The 21,252-nt window shown below is 41.6% G+C and overlaps 1 long non-coding RNA gene across 1 annotated transcript in view; it reads right to left on the bottom strand.

Annotated features, from left to right (window-relative positions):
• Positions 1-20,695, bottom strand: part of LOC141144752 (uncharacterized) — a 79,217-nt gene extending 58,522 nt beyond the window's left edge. The window contains exons 1-2 of the long non-coding RNA XR_012244454.1: positions 20,525-20,695; positions 17,044-17,306 (exon numbers count right to left, since the gene is read on the bottom strand). This is a non-coding gene — a long non-coding RNA (uncharacterized lncRNA). The remainder of the gene's footprint in view (positions 1-17,043; positions 17,307-20,524) is intronic.
• Between the last annotated feature and the right edge of the window lie 557 nt (positions 20,696-21,252).

The raw sequence follows: 21,252 nt of genomic DNA, 5'->3' as shown, positions 1-21,252 counted from the left end.
GCTGTTGTTTACAGGCCACCGGATTACAGTATTAGCCAATTCCTTACTAACCTGCTGGGCCTCTTGGAATCTTTGGAAATAATGGATTGCCAACCTATAATACTCTGTGGAGATTTCAATGAAGATTTTCTGTGCAGAGAAAAGAAGCCAATATCTGACCTTCTTCACTCAAGAGGATATACCCAACTGGTCTGGGCAGCCACCACAGAAAAAAAAAAAAAAAAAAAGCACACTGTTGGATCACATTTACATCTCCAGGGTGCAGCACTGTCTCCAGTCAGGAGTACTGCACAGTTATTACAGCTATCATGATCCTGTGTATTGTGTTTTGAGCATTGGTTGTGAACACGCTTACAGCCTGCATAAACAGGGCATGAGTGATGCCAGGAAACAGTGGTTGTGAAAAAATACGATCGTTTGAAGTACTGCAGTTATCACAGCTATCATGATCCTGTGTATTGAGCAGTGGTTATGAAGTTATGCTTCATACAGGGCATGAGCGTTGCTAGGAAACAGTGGTTGTAAACACAAGATGCTGAGACCCCCTGTAACGAGCCCCTTGCTCGCTCGGTTCCACTCTCCCGACACTCCTCTGCAGCTATTGAATCAGATTGCAACGTCTGATGGTTCGGTCATCCAATGCTCCGGGATTAGAACTTCAGCTATGTGCCGTTCTAAACCAGTTGTGTAGCTCAGAACAAACACCAGGCAGGCTGTATGTAAGTTCAACCAGGAATATCCTTTATTGCAAAATACAGGCTTTTATACACTAAAAGTGGAGCTGCAGACCTCCTGCTCATATTACTCTAACAATACAGCTGTAACCTAATTAACCTAATTAACATGAGCTAATTAACTAATCCCTTTAGACAGCCTTAGATGACTCAGACATGACCGTTAGGCCAGACTGGACGTCTTGTAGTTCAGAAAATCCAATCAACATTATCACAATCAACATAGACTCTTCTTCACACAATAGCAGAGGTAATTAACACAAATAACAATGGGGATCTAATGACTCTTAGATCCCATAGTAGACTTATTTACAATACACATTTTAGCAGACAATGTGTTGGAATTTACATCAGCATCTCCTAACAGTATCTGTCCCAGCATTATGAATCAGCCACCATTCCAATATGGCAAATCCAGGGTCCCCAGAGTCTGTGTGTCCTGGGGGACCAGGACCCGAATCCACAGTAATACCATCTCAAGGGTCCCCAGGCATACAGCTCACAAAGAGCACCGTTCCCCCAAATGCAAGGGCCCCCGATCGATCGGCAAGAGGCTAGCATACAGTCCCCTCCAAAAGTCTCTTTCCCGGCTAGGTCTGTCACACCCCCCAAATGCATGTGGTCATACCTTCATCTGCTAGGCTTGATATGGCTTGTAGACTACTGGTGGAGGCAAGATTGGTGTGCTATTACTTTGTGGAACGTTTCGCCGAATGGTTCGCGAAATATCATCATTTTTGCGGCAAAATTGGTCCCACAGGAATGAATGGCGAAATGTTCAATGTAATTTAATTGGTGTGCTATTACCCTGTGGAACTTTATGAAAAGCTGAAAAATACCAGTGTGAATCTGGAATCAATGTCATTTAATTGGTGTGCTATTACTTTGTGGAACGTTTCGCCGAATGGTTCACGAAATATCGTCGTTTTTGCGGCGAAATTGGTCCCATAGGAATGAATGGGCAAATGTTCAAAACTAGAGTGGGAGGTGACAAAAGCTGACAACCCCAACTCCTCCCACAGCTTTTAAACTACATGGACAATATACCGAAACGTGCGGATTGTTCCCGATTGGTGTGCTATTACTTTGTGGAACGTTTCGCCGAATGGTTCACGAAATATCGTCGTTTTTGCGGCGAAATTGGTCCCATAGGAATGAATGGCGAAATGTTCAAAACTAGAGTGGGAGGTGACAAAAGCTAACAACCCCATGATCAGCCAAAACATTATGACCGCCCCATGAAAAAAAAAAAAATTATTTTTGAAAAAAAATGTTCAGCTCTTTCAGCTAATGATGGGACTTCATCAACTTACTACTATTTATACTTTTTAAAATATTAAGCTTAACACTTTTCACAGTAACTCCAGCCACTCCAACCATACAACAGTTACTCAAGCCACGCCACCCAGTTACTCCGCCCACTCCAGTTGTAGAGGCAAGAACACTTTCTACAATTTCTGGGGAAATTGTGTCTTTTCTAGTTAAGTGTTCTTGCATAGCAAGACCACTTACGGTTATCTCACATATATATTATAGCCAAATTTACCACCCTAACTCCTCCCACAGCTTTTACACTACATAGACAAGTAATATACCGAAACGTGCGGATTGTTCCCAATTGGTGTGCTATTACTTTGTGGAATGTTTCGCCAAATGGTTCACGAAATATCGTCATTTTTGCGGCGAAATTGGTCCCATAGGAATGAATGGGGAAATGTTCAAAACTAGAGTGGGAGGTGACAAAAGCTGAAAAATCAGGACATGATTTCTAAACTGCCGCCACTCCCTCATTTTCAAGCCCACCTACACAAATCTAAATTAAAATGTTCAGCTATCCCTGCTGCCGCTAAACATGTCCACGGCTAAACCATAGTCCTGATAGTTTTCACAATATGACCATTTGTTTGCAACTCACGCCGTCCATTGACATTCATTGAAACTCCACTCAAATTTGAAGGGCAATATCTAAACTGCGACTGTGGCTTCATTTTTAATATTTCAGAGACATACTATGCATCAAAATCTAGGTCTGGGTCTTGTGATTCTCACAATATAAAGCTCTTTGCTGTAGGATTTATAGTTTTAAAATACGGCCATTTGAAATATTGCACAGTTATTACAGCTATCATGATCCTGTGTATTGTGTTTTGAGCAGTGGTTGTGAAGCATAAACAGGGCATATGCGTTGCCAGGAAACAGTGGTTGTAAACACTTATCATCAAACAGATAGCACACCTTCACCTAAATTAAAACAAGACGGCGGGTTGGCCCTCCCAGATCTATCTATCTTAGATCTGTGTTTATTACAAGGATAGTAGATTGGGTTCACGGGGCGGACAGCAAGCAATGGGTTAGGTTAGAGGAAACGATCGCAGCGGTTAAACTGAAATAATTGCCTTGGTTAAAAAAAAAGTAAATAGAACTCTAGAAGAAGGAGAGCTTCCCTTTCTGGTGGCTTCAACACTGAAAGTGTGGGATGGAATGTTGAAACTGGGAATAGGGTCGACATATAGAGGTCCAATGACCCCTTTATTCAATAATCCTGAATTCCCACTAGCTAGGGAAGCTAGGTATTATCTTAAATGGCAAAGAAACGAAGATACCAGGATAGTTGAGACTATGGAAGGGGATAGGCTTCTCCCATTTGAGGCTTTGGATATAGATTATAAAAACAAACTGGATGCAATACAGACAGCTACAGAAGTATATCTGCTTACTGGCGAAAGAGGCGGAACTAGATAGACCACTCACATATATGGAAAAGCTGCTTCTACAAAAGCAAAAGCCAGTACACACACTCTCTAAGATATATAGATATTTAATCTCAAATAACAACTTACATGAATTAACATATATCAAAAAAATGGGAGGCAGAACTGGGGATGACTATACCCAAAGAAATATGGGAAAGGGCAATCAATTTAACACACAAACTATCGATCTCCTATAGACATCAGGAGAGGAATTTTAAGATTCTGCCCCGTAGATCTACATAAGATAAACCCAGATAATGAAGACATCTGCTGGAGGTGTCAGAAAGCAAAAGGTACAATGTCACACATATGGTATTTTTGCCCGGGGGTTCAAAATTTGGGGGGAAAATTTTTTGAAATATATAAGGCAATAACAGGAAGTAATATACAGCCCATACAGCACATTAATGTACCCATTTATAACAGTACTTTCTATGATCCCTGGGTCATGAAAAAGCATAAGAAAAGGTATCCTTAAACATTTTGTAACAGCAGCACGCACAATTATAGCAAGGAAATGGAAAAGTAATGTGGAACCATCTATAAGGGAATGGGAATGTGAGCTGGGCGATATGCGATCAATAGATGAGAGGATGATTATAGAAACTGGGATAAAAAAAAAAACAGGTGATGGCCTCCTGGCAGGCTTTGGGGAGAGTATAGAGCCTCTTTGCATTAGGAGCATAGAATGTATGGATAAAAATTTTTGTAAAAAACCTATGGATAAATAAAGGTATATATAAAAAAAAAAAAAAAATATTTGCAAATAAATAATTTTTGTTCAATTCAAAAAATGTATTCTGCTACATTTCTTTGATGGAAAAAAAAAAAAAATTTATATTTATATATATATATATATATATATATATATATATATATATATATATATATATATATATATATATATATATATATATATATATATATATATATATATATATATATATATTTTACACATACACACACACACATTTTACAGGGTGCTTTCACACTGTTGTGGTGCGGTTCTGCAGTGTACACGCAGCTTAGTGCATGTTAACTGTGCTTTGCCATAGACTTCTATTGTGTCCCATGGTTTTGGTGCACTTTTTGAAAGCGCACAAAAACTTCTGGACATCAGCCTGATGCTGCAGCTGTCCCCCTCACTGGAGCACTGGGCTGAAGAGTGGGCGGAAGCAGCTGGCTCAGGCTTTAAGAGGCACGCTGAGAAGCTGAACCAGCTGCCAATCAGGCATCTGGGTGGATCACAAAATTATTGTTGGAATGCAATCAACTGGAGAAGCTTGGCGACGTCAGCCAACAGCTGGCTTTGGCCCGCTGCTGGCTGATTCTGGGTAACAGGAGAGCACAAGTAAGTGCATTCCTGTGTCCCACAAGACAAGTATGGCCAAAAAAAGCTTAACTCTGTTAGGCTCCATTCACACAAGTGCAACTCCAAAGGCGCGTGATTTTGAGTGCGACTTTCATGCAAATTTACACTCTGACACTCAAGTCACAAGAAAGTCGCATCAAAGTAGTGCAGGAACCTTTTCAAATTCTCTGCAACTTTAAGTCACATGGATTGGAACAGGTGCTATTGCAATCAATGGGCTGCAACTTACTTACGCGACTTTATTTGTCCAAAGCTGCATGACAAGTGAATATATTTCTTACAAAAAGCACAGGCATACTTACAATTGCACCTCAAAACATACTCTGCTACTCCTGAGTATGGCAATACCACATGTTTGGGACTGTCACAGCCTTGCCATATAGAGAGGCCCAACAGCCAAAGAGCACCATCAGGCATTCCAAGGGCATAAACTACACATCAAAATTTCCTGATGACCTATCCCATTTTTGGAAGCGCCAGCGCACCAGGATAGTGGAAACACTCACAAAATTACCATGTCTTGAAAGGAGAACACCAAAAGGTATTTCCTAAGAGACATAGTAAGTCTTTTAGAACTGTCTTTTTTTTTTGCACAGGTTTTTGAAATGTGGAACAAAAGTGAAAATGTATTTTTTTTTTTTTAAACACAAAGTTGTCAAAGTTGTCAATTAACATGATACAGTATTTCCAACACACCGCATGGGCATACTCAGAAGTACATTCCAAAAAACATTTTACTACTCCTCCTGAGCATGGGGATACCACATGTGTAAGATCTTTTCAATGTATGGATTGATAGGGCTTCAACAAACAATTATTTTTATAATTGATTAGTTGGCCCGATTATGGTTTTGAATAATCGGATAAAACCCACAAAAAAAAAAACAAAAAAAAATAAATAAATAAATGTTTGGTGTAGAATTTAGTTAAAACGTAAAGAAAAAAAAAACAAAAAAAAAAACCAAACACACACCACACACCCCAGACAATTTATTCTTGAATGCAATGATATAAAAAAAAAAAAAAAAAAAAAAAACCACAAACAGCTATATGGTTAGGGAACAAAATATTTAATCCATTCTGAGAATAAAACAGACAGAAGAGATATGGAGATATAGACACTGCTCCGGACGACTTCATGTGCAACTTCAATGAACAGGATTTTGTATGAATCTTGAAGGGGGAACCCTGCTCCAAAACATGAAAAAACAAAAACAGCGTACGGTCCCCCTCCTCCCTGCTCCTGAACTATACCAGGCCATTGATTACTGAGTGAACTTTCTCTTCATTTTCCATGTGAGCCAGCAGTTTCTGGGCCCTTCTACTCATGGAGCTGACTTTTTCACATACCGTTTGTATTTTATGGTTTACACCTGTTCTTAAAACTATAAAGCTAGGTTCACATTTATGCGGTTTTCTGGTGCATTGTGTTTCAGAACATGCAATTTTGATGCGTTCTTGCATTTTGCTTTTTTTTTTTTTTTCCTTCTCTTTAACTACTTGCCGCCCGCGCTATAGCCGAAAGACGGCTACAGCACGGGCCTTAATTGCCAGGAGGGCGTCCATGGACGTCCTCCCGAGCAAGCGCGCGGCATGCTCTATGATCACCGAGTCTATGAGCCTCGGTTGATCACAGATCCGAGTAAGGGGGGTAGATCCTGGCCCCTTACCATGCTATCAGCTGACAGCCAATGACGGCTGATCACGTGATGTAAACAGCAGCTCGGTAATCGGTTTTTTTTTTTCCCTCACACTGTCAGCGTGAGGGGAAAAAAAAAAAGCGCCGATCACCGGCTTCTGTCAGAGGGACATCGGTCCCTCACACAGAAAGCCGCAGGTGCATTTTCTGTGCCCACCAGTGTCAGCTGTCAGTGCACATTGTGCCACCTATCAGTACCCACCAGTGCCACTTACCAATGCCCACAGTGCCACCCAATGCCCACCAGTGTCTCATAATCAGTGCCACAGATTAGTACTGTCCATCAGTGCCATCCATCATTGATCATCAGTGCCGCTTATCAGTGCCACCCATCAGTGAAGGAGAAAAATTACCCGTTTTCAAAATTTTATAACAAACTATGAAACAGTTTTGTTTTTTCCAAAATTTTTGGTCTTTTTTTGTTCCATTTAGCAAAAAATAAAAAACCCAGCAGCAATTAAATACCACTAGAGCTGCACGATTCTGGCTAAAATGAGAATCACAATTTTTTTTGCTTAGAGGATAGATCACGATTCTCATGGTGTAACATCATCTTTCACATTAAAACAAAAACAAAAAAATTGGGCTAACTTTACTGTTTCGTCGTTTTTTTTTTTTATTCATTGAAGTGTATTTTTTCCCAAAAAATTGCATTTGAAAGACCGCTGGGCAAATACAGTGTGACATAAAATATTGCAGCAATTGCCATTTTATTCCCTAGGGTCTCTGCTAAAATATATATATAATGTTTGGGGGTTACAAGTTATTTCCTAGCAAAAAAATATTGATTTTAACTTCAGAAAGAAGTGTCAAAAAAAGATTTAGACTTTAAGTGGTTAAACTTCCTGCATTTAAAAACTTGGCAGACTGCCAGGCTTATTTATTTACACAGAAGTTCTATCCCTTTGATCTAAGAAGAAAGCTTAGTTAAAATGTATCAAGTTAAAGACTTGGCAGAATGCCTGGATGCTTTCTTTTGACAGCTGAGTAAGCAGATAGTCTCTCCACTTGTTAAATGAAAGAATCGGCAACCTCTGCAGGAGAGATCTCAGGGGAGGTGAATCGAGATCACGATTTTTTAACGATTAATTGTGCAGCTCTAAATACCACCAAAAGAAAGCTCTGTGTGAAAAAAAATAAATGCTAAAAATGTATTTGGGTAAACTGTAGCATGACCGCGCAATTGTCTTTCAAACAGTGACAGCGCTGAAAGCTGAAATATGGTCTGGGCAGGAAGGGGGTTTAAGTGTCCAGTAAGCACGTGGTTAACCAACTGTGAATAGCTGGTCATTAACCCCATGCTGACCAGCTCACTACGATATACGTCGGCAGAATGGCACTCCTGCGCAAACTGATGTACCTGTACATTAGTCCGCAAAAGCAGGATAGCGGGCCCGCTGCACGCCATGTTAGCATGTCCGCCGGCGGCCCGAGATCACGGCGAGGAGAATCAGAACAGGGGAAATGCCTATGTAAACAAGGCATTTCCCTGTTCTGCCTAGTAACATGACAGAGATCTTCTGTTCCTTGTCATCGGGAACAGTGATCTCTGTCATGTCAGTGGTAGCCCATCCCCCCCTGCAGTTAGGACACGCTGAGGGGACACACTTAACCCCTTGATTGCCCCCTAGTGTTTATCCCCCTTCCTTGCCAGTAACATTTATACAGAAATCAGTGGCCCAAAATAGTGTCACCGCCATTACTAAAAAAAAAAAATTATAATAAAAATGCCATAAATCTATCCCCTTATTTTGTAGATGCTATAAAACTTTTGTGCAATCAATATACACTTATTGCGATTTTTTTAACCAAAAATATGTAGAATACATATCAGCCTAAACTGAGGAAGAAATTATTTTTTTCATATTTTTGGGGGGGATATTTATTATAGCAAAAAGTATTGTGTTTTGTTTTTCAAAATTGGTCTTTTTTGTTTATAGCACAAAAAATAAAAAAGTAGAGGTGATCAAATACCACCAAAAGAAAGCTCTATTTGTGGGAAGAAAAGGATGTCAATTTTGTTTGGGTACAGCGTTGCACAACCGTGCAATTGTCAGTTAAAGCGACGCAGTGCCATATCGCAAAAAATGCTCTGGTCAATAAGGGAGTAAAATCGTCCGGGGCTGAAGTGGTTAAAGAGCAGGCAACTAGAGCTGCAACTAACGATTATTTTTATAATCGATTAGATGGCCGATTGTTTCGATTAATCAGATAAATCGTATAATAACTAGAGGTCGACCAATATGGGTTTTTCTCTGGCCAATGCCGATATTTAGAAAATTCTCTGGCCGATATATGATGCTGATTTTTGCGGCCGATATTTTAGGCCGATTTTTCCCTTTTCCCCCCTTCATCTCATAAACTCACCCACTCCCCCCTGCCACTCTACCACACACTTGATGTCCTCAATAAAGATGGCACTGATTAGTACTGGCAGGAGGCACTGGCAGGTTTCACACTGAGCTGATATAGTGTAACTGTGTGTGAAACTGACATATCTAACTGAATGCAGAGAAAGACCAGCTGTCAAAATTCAGCAGTGATGTCAGGGGTGGGCAGGACCCAGCAGCTATAAAACACCAGCCAATGATTGGGCTACTTAAGAAATAGGGCGGGGCCACATACACATAGCGGTCTGCCCAGATACCATCCCATTGGCTGGTGTTTGATAGCAGCTGGGTCCCGCCCACCCGGCATCAATGCTCAATTTTGACAGCTGGTCTTTCTGCACATTCAGTTACATGTGTCAGCTTCACACACTCAGCGACTCTGGCAAGCGTCAAGTGCTGCACTGCTCTGTCAATGGAGTGTGGGGAAGGGAGGAGGAACACTTGTGAGTCAACGGGGCACGGTGCGGTCAGTGTTAATCGGCCTAATTTGCATAATAAAATCGTCCAATTTCGATTAAAAAAGACCAAATATCGGCCAATATATTGGTCGACCTATCGGCCGATATATATTGGTCGACCTCTAATAATAACCTTTAAAAAGGTGTGGTGTATAAATTTAGTTAATATGTAAAGTTTTTTTTAAAAAAAGGCAATTTATTCTTAAATATCAATATGCAGTGGTAAATATAAACCAGCTATATAGTTAGGGAGCAAAAGCTCTAATTCAGTAATTTTAAGAATGTTTCTTCGATTTTCTAAAAGACGTTTGTTTTTGACCACAGTGATGGGAAAATTTGAAGGAGCAGAATAGAAAACTTCTTGGTCAAAAGGATATTTCAGACAGTGTATGTGGTTTTTATTCAGAAATTACCTTCATTTTAAAACTGAATGTTAAAAGCAAGGGACATTTTCAAATGACATGCTTTCATTCAGCGAATGTACAAAGATTTTTTGTATGAATATTCTCATCCAAAAATCGATACATGTATGGCCAGCATAAGGCTTTTGTTCACACCTTTGCAGTTCGCTTTGCATTTTTACACACGCAATTTTGCTGCAATTTGCGTTTTGCATATTTATGCTTTTTTTGGCCAAACGTTAGCCATTTCTATAGCCATGGGGCATGGCCATCCGGTGACATCATCCGGAGACCCCGCCCCCTTGTGACATCACCATCCAGGGGAATTATAGGCGGTGATGTCACAAGTGGGCAGGGTCTCAGGATAGCTATATAAGAAATGGCACACACACCGGAGCTAACACAACAGCAGGAGCTAGCGCTGGGAGAAGAACCAGAGGAAGAGGACAGCAGAGGGAGAAGAACTGGAGGATGAAGACATCACCGGAGAAAGATGACACGTTGGAGCTACGACGGGGGATATTCTTAATTTCTAATAAGGGACTTTATCAAAAACCTGCGTACTGTTTTTATTTAATTTTTTTGACACTGACCTGCCAGGCTACGTGCTCAGATAAGGGTCTGGTATGGATCGTGGGGGGGGGGGCCCCACGCCATGTTTTTGTTTGTTTTGGCATGGGGGTTGCCTTCAAGATCCTCAGAGCACAAGACGCATGCCACAAGTAGGATCAGTTAAGATGATGATCTGACTTGGATGTAACTTACATTCAAATGAATGGGCTGAAATCGTGTCCAAGTCAGACCAAAGTAGTGCAGGAACCTTTTTCAAAGTTGGACCAACACAAGTCAGACCAGTTAAGACGGCTTTCATAGGGAACTGTTGATTTATACCAGTCATGTGACATGTGCTCCCAAAGTCAAAGTGCATGTCACACCAGTGTAAACTTGTGGGCCTAAAGGTTGAATCTTGTACATATCAGACACAGACTCATTTAAAGATTAAAATATATAATGTGGTACCCAAAGCTAGATTGTATTTTATAGCTTCCCAACTACAGCATTGGTATGGTTTGAACAAATTGAACCTACAAAAGATCATATACAGTGTTGCACTTTCTCAATTTAATGAAACGCCACCTGTTGAATTAGTATAAGAAGTACCTTATGCTCCACTGAAGCTTCACTCTTGGGGGAAAGGCGGCATCTCCACTATGCCCCCGATGTACCTCAGCCACCGGATCCCTCATTCACATGGTGTGGTACTGCCCTAAACTTCATCGCTACTGGGTATTAGAGCTGCACGATTCTGGGAAAAATGAGAATCGTGATTCTTTTGCTTAGACTAAAGATCACGATTTTCTCACGATTCTTTAAAATGGTTAATTTAAAAAAGAAAAATCAGCTGTAGACAGCACATGCGCAATCAACACATTTTGGGTTAACAAGTTTATACCAATCTATTCCTTACATCTGTGAAGGTAGATGTCAAGTCACTGTTTTTTGTACATAATTTTTTTACCACGTCACATTAAAGGATAGTTTATGCCTTTAACCACTTCAGCCCCGGAAGCATTTACCCCCTTCCTGACCAGAGCACTTTTTACAATTTGGCACTGCGACGCTTTAACTGCTAATTGCGCGGTCATGCAATGCTGTAACCAAACGAAATTTGCGTCCTTTTCTTCCCACAAATAGAGCTTTCTTTTGATGGTATTTGATCACCTCTGCCGTTTTTATTTTTTGCGCTATACACGGAAAAAGACCGAAAATTTTGAAAAAAAATGATATTTTCTACTTTTTGTTCTAAAAAAAAATCCAATAAACTCAATTTTAGTCATACATTTAGGCCAAAATGTATTTGGCCACATGTCTTTGGTAAAAAAAAAGTCAATAAGTGTATATTTATTGGTTTGCGCAAAAGTTATAGCGCCTACAAACTAGGGTACATTTTCTGGAATTTACACAGCCTTTAATTTATGACTGCCTATGTCGTTTCTTGAGGTGCTAAAATGGCAGGGCAGTACAAAACCCCCACAAATGACCCCATTTTGGAAAGTAGACACCCCAAGGAAATTGCTGAGAGGCATTTTGAGCCCATTGAATATTCATTTTTTTTGTCCCAAGTGATTGAATAATGACAAAAAAAAAAAAAAAAAGATTTACAAAAAGTTGTCACTAAATGATATATTGCTCACACAGGCCATGGGCATATGTGGAATTGCACCCCAAAATACATTTAGCTGCTTCTCCTGAGTATGGGGATACCACATGTGTGGGACTTTTTGGGAGCCTAGCCGCATACGGGGCCCCGAAAACCAATCACTGCCTTCAGGATTTCTAAGGGCGTACATTTTTGATTTTACTCCTCACTACCTATCACAGTTTTGAAGGCCATAAAATGCCCAGATGGCACAAACCCCCCCCCAAATGACCCCATTTTGGAAAGTAGACACCCCAAGCTATTTGCTGAGAGGCATGCTGAGTCCATGGAATATTTTATATTTTGACACAAGTTGCGGGAAAGTGACAATTTATTTATTTATTTTTTTTTTTTTTTGCACAAAGTTGTCACTAAATGATATATTGCTCACACAGGTCATGGGCATATGTGGAATTGCACCCCAAAATACATTCTGCTGCTTCTCTTGAGTACGGGGATACCACATGTGTGGGACTTTTTAGGAGCCTAGCCGCGTACGGGACCCCGAAAACCAATCACCGCCTTCAGGATTTCTAAGGGTGTACATTTTTGATTTCACTCTTCACTGCCTATCACAGTTTCGGAGGTCATGGAATGCCCAGGTGGCACAAACCCCCCCCAAATGACCCCATTTTGGAAAGTAGACACCCCAAGCTATTTGCTGAGAGGCATGGTGAGTATTTTGCAGCTCTCATTTGTTTTTGAAAATGAAGAAAGACAAAAAAAAAAATTTTTTTTTCTTTTTTTAATTTTCAAAACTTTGTGACAAAAAGTGAGGTCTGCAAAATACTCACTATACCGCTCAGCAAATAGCTTTGGGTGTCTACTTTCCAAAATGGGGTCATTTGGGGGGGTTTTGTGCCACCTGGGCATTCCATGGCCTCCGAGACTGTGATAGGCAGTGAAGAGTGAAATCAAAAATTTACGCCTTTAGAAAGCCTGAAGGCGGTGCTTGGTTTTCGGGGTCCCATACGCGGCTAGGCTCCCAAAAAGTCTCACACATGTGGTATCCCCGTACTCAGAAGCAACAGAATGTATTTTGGGGTGTAATTTCACACATTCCCATGGCATGTTTGAGCAATATATCATTTAGTGACAACTTTGTGCAAAAAAAAAAAAAAAAAAAAAAAAAAAAAATTTGTCTCTTTCCCGCAACTTGTGTCACAATATAAAATATTCCATGGACTCGACATGCCTCTCAGCAAATAGCTTGGGGTGTCTACTTTCCAAAATGGGGTCATTTGGGGGGGGTTTGAACTGTCCTGGCATTTTATGCACAACATTTAGAAGCTTATGTCACACATCACCCACTCTTCTAACCACTTGAAGACAAAGCCCTTTCTGACACTTTTTGATTACATGAAAAAATAATTTTTTTTTGCAAGAAAATTACTTTGAACCCCCACACATTATATATATTTTTAAAGCAAATGCCCTACAGATTAAAATGGTGGGTGTTTAATTTTTTTTTTTTTCACACAGTATTTGCGCAGCGATTTTTCAAACGCATTTTTTGGGGAAAAAACACACTTTTTTACATTTTAATGCACTAAAACACACTATATTGCCCAAATGTTTGATGAAATAAAAAAGATGATCTTAGGCCGAGTACATGGATACCAAACATGACATGCTTTACAATTGCGCACAAACGTGCAGTGGCACCAAAATAAATACATTTTTAAAAGCCTTTAAAAGCCTTTACAGGTTACCACTTTAGATTTACAGAGGAGGTCTACTGCTAAAATTACTGCCCTCGATCTGACCGTCGCGGTGATACCTCACATGCATGGTGCAATTGCTGTTTACGTTTGACGCCAGACCGACGCTTGCGTTCGCCTTAGCGCGAGAGCAGGGGGGACAGGGGTGCTTTTTTTTTTTTTTTTTTTTTCTTTATTATTTTTTTGCTTTTTTATCTTATTTTAAAACTGTTCCTTTCATTTTTTTTTTTTTTTTTTTTTTTTAATCATTTTTATTGTTATCTCAGGGAATGTAAATATCCCCTATGATAGCAATAGGTAGTGACAGGTACTCTTTTTTGAAAAAATTGGGGTCTATTAGACCCTAGATTTCTCCTCTGCCCTCAAAGCATCTGACCACACCAAGATCGGTGTGATAAAATGCTTCCCCAATTTCCCAATGGCGCTATTTACATCCGGCGAAATCTAAGTCATAAAATGCTCGTAGCTTCCGGTTTCTTAGGCCATAGAGATGTTTGGAGCCACTCTGGTCTCTGATCAGCTCTATGGTCAGCTGGCTGAATCACCGGCTGCATTCTCAGGTTCCCTGTTGAGACAGGAGAGCCAGAGAAAAACACGGAAGACATTCTCTCCCACTGCTTGTAAAAGCAGTCTAGAGGCTAATTAGCCGCTAGGATTGCTTTTACATGAAAGCCGACCGCTGGCTGAAAAGAATGATACCAAGATGATACCTAAACCTGCAAGCATCATTCTGGTATAACCACTCAAAGTCGTGAATGCTGTACCTGAAGACAAAAAAATGGTTAACAATAAAGCACAGTAAACGGTAAAGTATAAAAAATTGCATACCTGAAAAGCAAACATGATAAAACATAATAACAATAAAACATTGCAGAATAGAATACAGTAAAAAAGAGCAGAAGAATAGAGAGAGAGAATAGAGAGAGAACAATAAAACGACAACTATTATTTTTTATTTTATATTTTTGTTTGTGTTTTTTTTTTTTTTTTTACACTTTTTTTGTAACTGTAACTTTTATAACTGTAACCGGTTCCAGGTTCGGGTCTCTCAAAATGCGATGGCATCTTGGGAGACCCTGTGAAAGTGTGCCTAGTCTGTGCAATGCTGTACCCTACGCTAATACTCAACTAGTGAATGGTAGCGTTCAAAACATTCACCAATGCAAAGACCAGGATTGTCAGGACAGGAGGGACAATAATAGCGGGTGTCACGCCTATATCCGCGTTTGCTGCAGACACATCTTTTTTGGGGGGGGTTCGTTGGGTAGGGGTACTCGGGAGGACATAAAAATGCCTCTCATGCAGCCCACTGCATTTGGTTGGGGATGTGAATGGGGGAAGTACGGGCGCTGCAGAAGTGGTGGGTTCCCAATTAGGATTGGCGAATGCAGCAGGAAGGGCATTATGGGCACGACGGGCCTGTTTGTCTTCTTGGTGGCAGCGGGACACTATTTGTGCTTGCCACCTCACCAGCTTGAACTGCACTTATGGGACTCGCCACGTCACCAAGTGTTACTGCAGTGCTGGTTTGACTACGACCGGGGTGTACTAGGCCGCTGGCGCTTGCCAGTTCACCAAAACGCTACCAAAAAAACTGTTAACGATCGCAGGGATCAGGCCTGACTCTGCAAACGCTGCAGTTATGCGTTTAGTGTTTTGTAAGTGACAGTGATCGATCGATACTGCACTTGGGTGGGCTGGGCTGGGCCGGGCGGAGGGGCAAAACGCAGGTGCTAGCAGGTATCTGGGCTGATCCCACTAACACTGCGTTTTTGGGAACCCTAAACTGCTGGGGACGCCAGTATAGATCTGATCGGATCAGATCAGATATTGATCAGTTCAGACACTATACCACTAAGGGAGGTGTACGGTGCGTGCGTGGGTGTTAGCGCTACTGGCACTAACCTGACGCTGCCTGGGGCTGGTGCTTGCCATTTCACCAAAACGCTACCAAAAAAACTGTTAGCGATCGCAGGGATCAGGCCTGACTCTGCGAACGCTGCAGTTATGCGTTTAGTGTTTTGTAAGTGACAGTGATCGATCGATACTGCACTTGGGTGGGCTGGGCCGAGCCGGGCGGAGGGGCAAAATGCAGGTGCTAGCAGGTATCTGGGCTGATCCCGCTAACACTGCGTTTTTGGGAACCCTAAACTGCTGGGGACGCTAGTATAGATCTGATCGGATCAGATATTGATCTGTACAGATACTATACCACTAAGGGAGGCGTATGCTGCGTGCGTGGGTGTTAGCGGTACTGGCGCTAATCTGACGCTGCCTGGGGCGACGCATATCACCGCCGGGCGATCAGGGGGCTAAATCTTTATTCGGTAATAAACGGCGGGTGCCCTGACACTATAAAAAATAAACAAACTAACCAGCGTCACCCGTAACGGTTATACAGTGATCAGTGGTGAAAGGGTTAACTAGGGGGCAATCAAGGGGTTAAAACATTTATTCGGTAGTATATGGGGGTCCCTGTTGCTATAAAACGCTGACGGCGAACCTAAATATTTACCTCACTAACTAGCGTCACCAGCGACACTAATACAGCGATCAGAAAAATGATCGCTTAGCGACACTGGTGACAGGGGGTGATCAAGGGGTTAAAACTTTATTAGGGGGGGTTAGGGGGGTATCCTAGACCTAAAGGGGGCCTAACACTCACTGCCCTAACACTGTAACTGTCACAAACTGACACCAATACAGTAATCAGAAAAAAAAAAAAAAAAAAAAAAAAAAAAAAAAGAAAAAAACAGCTTGGTGTCAGTTTGTGACAGGGGGGGGGAAATCGGGGTGTTTTGTGTGCCTGGCATGTTCTACTGTGTGTGTAGTGTGTTGGTGCACTCACATTGCAGTCTCATCTCCTCGGCCCGGAACGGAAAATACCGAGCCGAGGAGAGATGACATCATTTCCTCTGCCTCTGTGTACAATACAGAGGCAGGGAAATGATCCCATTGGCTGGGAGCGATCGCGAGGGGGGGGCCATGAATGGATGGCCTCCCCCTCACCACCGATCGCCGTGGGAGATTTGCCGACCGCCGCAGGCACCGGGGCGGGGGGGTTGGGGGTCCGATCGGACCCCCCACCCGCGGGCAGGCAAGGACGTACCTGTAAGTCCTTTTGCCTGCCCGTGCCAGTCTGCCGACGTATATAGTCGTGCGGCGGTCGGCAAGTGGTTAAGCACTTTAGTCTAATCAGTGGAGTTTAGCATCCACTGACTGGTACAATACAAAGGGCCTGAGCAATCACCCCTTAGCCTAAGGTAGCACCACCACAACCCATATTCCTTTAAATAGGCCATTGCTTCTTATTACCTAAAGCCTGCTTCTGTGAAGTGTGAATGCAACGCTGGAAAGTGTGCACACTGCGCAGTCACTGCAGTGTTTCCCGGGCGGGGTTTTCTCCAACTAAGCGACAGTGTAGTTCCACCCACACCCAGGCATCCACCTCGGCGCATCACTCTCTGCTCTGCTGACGACTGACGTCAGTTCCTGTTGCTGACGTCAGTTCCGATATCGGTGCCATCAGTGTCGCTTGCGTTCCACGCTGGTTCCGGCGGCTTCTCCTCTGGTCCAGGCTACATCCCAAAAAATAAATAAATAAAAATATTAAAAAACAAAACAAAAAATAAATAAAAATCGCAGTAATCCAGACTGGAGATGGTGGGGGGGGGGGGGGGGGGATTCGAGATTGCGATTCTATATATGATTAATCGTGCAGCTCTACTGGGTATCTATAGTTGCAACTCTTAATTCTCTCTGCTCTACTCGGGTGCTGTTAGAGCCCAAACTTGCCCTTTTGGGAATTATTCCAGACGAAATGCACTAACTGTAGATTTAGCTCATAAATTCATTCTACAAAAATGTATTTCACCTACACCTCCTACATACAACCAATGGCGTGAAGCACTTAACTTCACACTGTGGAGAGAAGAGTTAAAGTGGAAGTTTAGGTAAAAACTAACGCTAATCCTAAAAATATATATATATATATATATATATATATATATATATATATATATATATATATATATATATATATATATATATATATATATATATATATATATATATATATATATATATATATATATATATACACACATACATACATACATACATACACACACACACACACTTACCTGGTGCGTCACTGGATTGCTGACACCTACAGTGATTGTACACAGTGGGAGTCTGTCAGCAAGTCCCAGCCAATGATTCATGCCTGTGACCTGCTGATCAGCTATATCCAATAACAACCCAGAGCCCTTTTGACAATCAAAGCAGGGATAAGAAACAGAGAGATATGTTTGTAAAAGCAGCACACACTACACACATTTCACCCCTTAAGTGGGCTGGACTGTGGACATCAGGAGTAGAAAATGTACCAGCAACAGTGGGACTAAACAGTGCCCCATTTTTGGTGTCAGAAGAATTGTGCCCCATCGCTGGTCTCACTGAGAGGAATTGTGCCCCATTGTTGGGGTCTGTGCTAGAGGTCAACCGATATATCGGCCGATATTTGACCTTTTTCATGAAAACAGCATTGGTTGATTATTATGCAACTTAGGCCGATATTTAACACTGACCGCACCGTGCCTATTCCTCCTCCCTTCCCCACACTCCATTGGCAGCGCAGCGCGCTGTGTGAAGTGTTTAAAAGTGACATATGTAACTGAATGCAGAGAAAAATTGAGCGTTGCTGTAGGGGGTGGGCGGGACCCAGCAGCTATCAAACACCAGCCAATGAGATGGGATCTGGGCGGGCCGCTACATGTATGTGGCCCCACTCCCTTTCTTAAGCAGCCCACCCCCGACATTACCGCTGAATTTTGACAGCTGGTCTCTCTGCCTTCAGTTACACTATATCGGCTCAGTGTGAAACCTGCAAGTGCCACCTGCCAGTGCCAATCAGTGCCATCTGTACTGAGGACATTAGGTGTGTGGTAGAGTGACAGGAGCAAGCAGGGGGAGTAGAGTGGGAGAGTTTATGAGATAAAAGGGAAAAAAAAAAAAAAAAAAAAAAAAAAAAAACCACGGCTGCAAAAATCAGCATCATATATCGGCCATCAGCCGCCCCAATTTCAAAATATCGGCATCGGCCAGAGAAAAACCCATAATCGGTCAACCTCTAGTCTGTGGATGAAATAGGCCAGATAAAAACAAGCAAAAGGCTGCATCTGGCCCCCGGGCCGCAGTTTGGAGACCACTGCACAAGAGGGTAACCCCTTCCCAGCCTGTCATTAGTACAGTGGCAGTGTAAAGAATTATCATTGATCACTATATTAGTGTCACTGGTGAGGTCAGTCGCAGTTAGTTCCCTCCCAGCGTCAGATTGCCAGCTGCACTGTTGCAGTCCCATTATAAGTTACTAAGACCCATTTCACACTGAGGCGTTTTTCAGGCGCTTTTGGGCTAAAAATAGCACCGAAAAAAAAAAAAAGCCAGAGGGCTTTCACACTGAGGCGAAGCGCTGGCAGGACGTTAAAAAAAAAAAAAACTCCTGCAAGCGGCATCTTTGGAGTGATGAACCGCTCCGGCCCATTGAAATAAATGGGCACCGCTGCCGAACCAAAAAAAAGCTTTAATAATTATATATATATATATATATATATATATATATATATATATTTACACACACACACACACACACACACACACACACACACACACACCACAGTTTGTAGGCATTATAATTTTCACGCAAACCAATCAATATCCACTTATTGAGACATAGCAGAATACATTCTGACTAAAATTTATGAAAAAATTAGATTTTTGTTTTATTAAATAGGTTTTATAGCAGAAATGTTTTTTGAAAAAAAAAAAAAAAAAAAAACAACAACAACACACACACACTAATGATCATATACCACCAAAAGAAAGCTCTATTTGTGTAAAAAAAAAAAAAATTATATTTTAGAATGAGTACAATGTTGCACAAATCACCAAAGGTGTACGTCGGCCGCTTTAATATCTATAGGGGGCGCCCGTGGTGCGACACTGGAACCGATGCGCGTGGCCAGAGCCACAATCGCTCCTCAGAGAGCCAGAACGGGGATCTGTCAATGTAAATAGTCAGATACCTGCTCTATCAGGGAAGTAGAGAGAGATCTGCTGTTCCTAGTGATCAGGAACAGCAGATCTCTCTCTACTCCCAGTCAGTCCGCTTGGATATTATAGCAAAAAGTAAATAACATTTTTTTTCAAAATTGTCACTCTTTTTGTTTATAGCGCCAAAAATAAAAACTGCAGAGGTGATCAAATACCACCAAAAAGAAAGCTCTATTTGTGGGGAAAAAAAAAAAAACACACATCAATTTTGTTTGTGCACATTTGTCAGTTAAAGCGATGCAGTGCCATATCGCAAAAAAAAAAAAATGGCCTGGTCAGGAAGTGGGTAAATCCTTCCAGGGCTGAAGTGGTTAAATTAGTGCAGTGCAAAAAGTGGCTGTCATGAAGAGGATAAAGCCTTCCAGAACGCAAGTGCTTAAGAAATATTCTAACTTATCCAATCACGGTTTCCTACAATGCTGTACAAACTGTAGGGCAGTGTAGGCATACGCCACACGAACTACATACATAAAACGATATACCTTGAGGCAAGTACCTGAGAAGCTCGAGCACATACGTCTGTAATCACTACACCAGTTCACAAACCCAGGGCACAACAAACGTAAATGAATAAAACAATGGATTGAACTTGTCACCAAATCGTTAGCCAAAATATACCACTGGATTTCATACGTTACCAAGACCTTATTCTATTCATTCTGAGATAATATTTGATCCATACCTTCAAACCTCGACAAACCGATCCGACACAGCCAACAATCTTACATTTAGTTTCAATTGTAATCTTTTACACCTTTCGATAGGTGATATCAGTATTCTCCCAGAAGTACTCTTGCAAAGGCGGTAGTGGCTTCCTTGTACTTTGTGCGCAAATGCAAAGGATGACCCGGACGTGGGATGTCTCTACGAAGTGCGTTGTAAAACCCGCTATGGATTAGCGGGAGCTGGAGGAATTTATTTTAGCTGTATACGGATTTGACACAAACCGGGACCAAAAAGTTATGAAAGCAAATTGCGTTTACTAGCAAATATTTGCATAACAAGATGTCAACTGGGAGACAAGCAGTTTAGAACAGACTAAACGGCTGAGTATATAAGGACTGATAGCTGCTACTGCTTTAGGTATTGATTATAATACAGTCACAACTTCTCATAACAGGCGGGTTACTTACCACCTAATAAGCACATGAAAACTGTAGAACTTTTCATTCCTGCGTTATGTGTGCGCTGCAGTGTTGGCCAAGGGCATTTTCTAAGAGCAGTGGGCTTGTGTGCAATGTCATCAATTGGACCCCTGTCGCTTGAGAACAAGCGCATAGCATAGCGTGGATCTGGTTTCCATTGTGCTGAAAATTGGGCATGGCTTAAAGCAGTAGTAAACGGCTTTTTTTCTTATATCCCCGGTGAGCCCATAATAAGGTTTACCTGTAGGTACAGTGAATATCTCCT

The sequence above is a fragment of the Aquarana catesbeiana genome, linkage group LG05 (genome assembly GCF_042186555.1).
Source record: "Aquarana catesbeiana isolate 2022-GZ linkage group LG05, ASM4218655v1, whole genome shotgun sequence".
Taxonomy (NCBI): Eukaryota; Metazoa; Chordata; class Amphibia; order Anura; family Ranidae; genus Aquarana; species Aquarana catesbeiana.
This window is presented reverse-complemented; position numbering and strand designations above follow the sequence as displayed.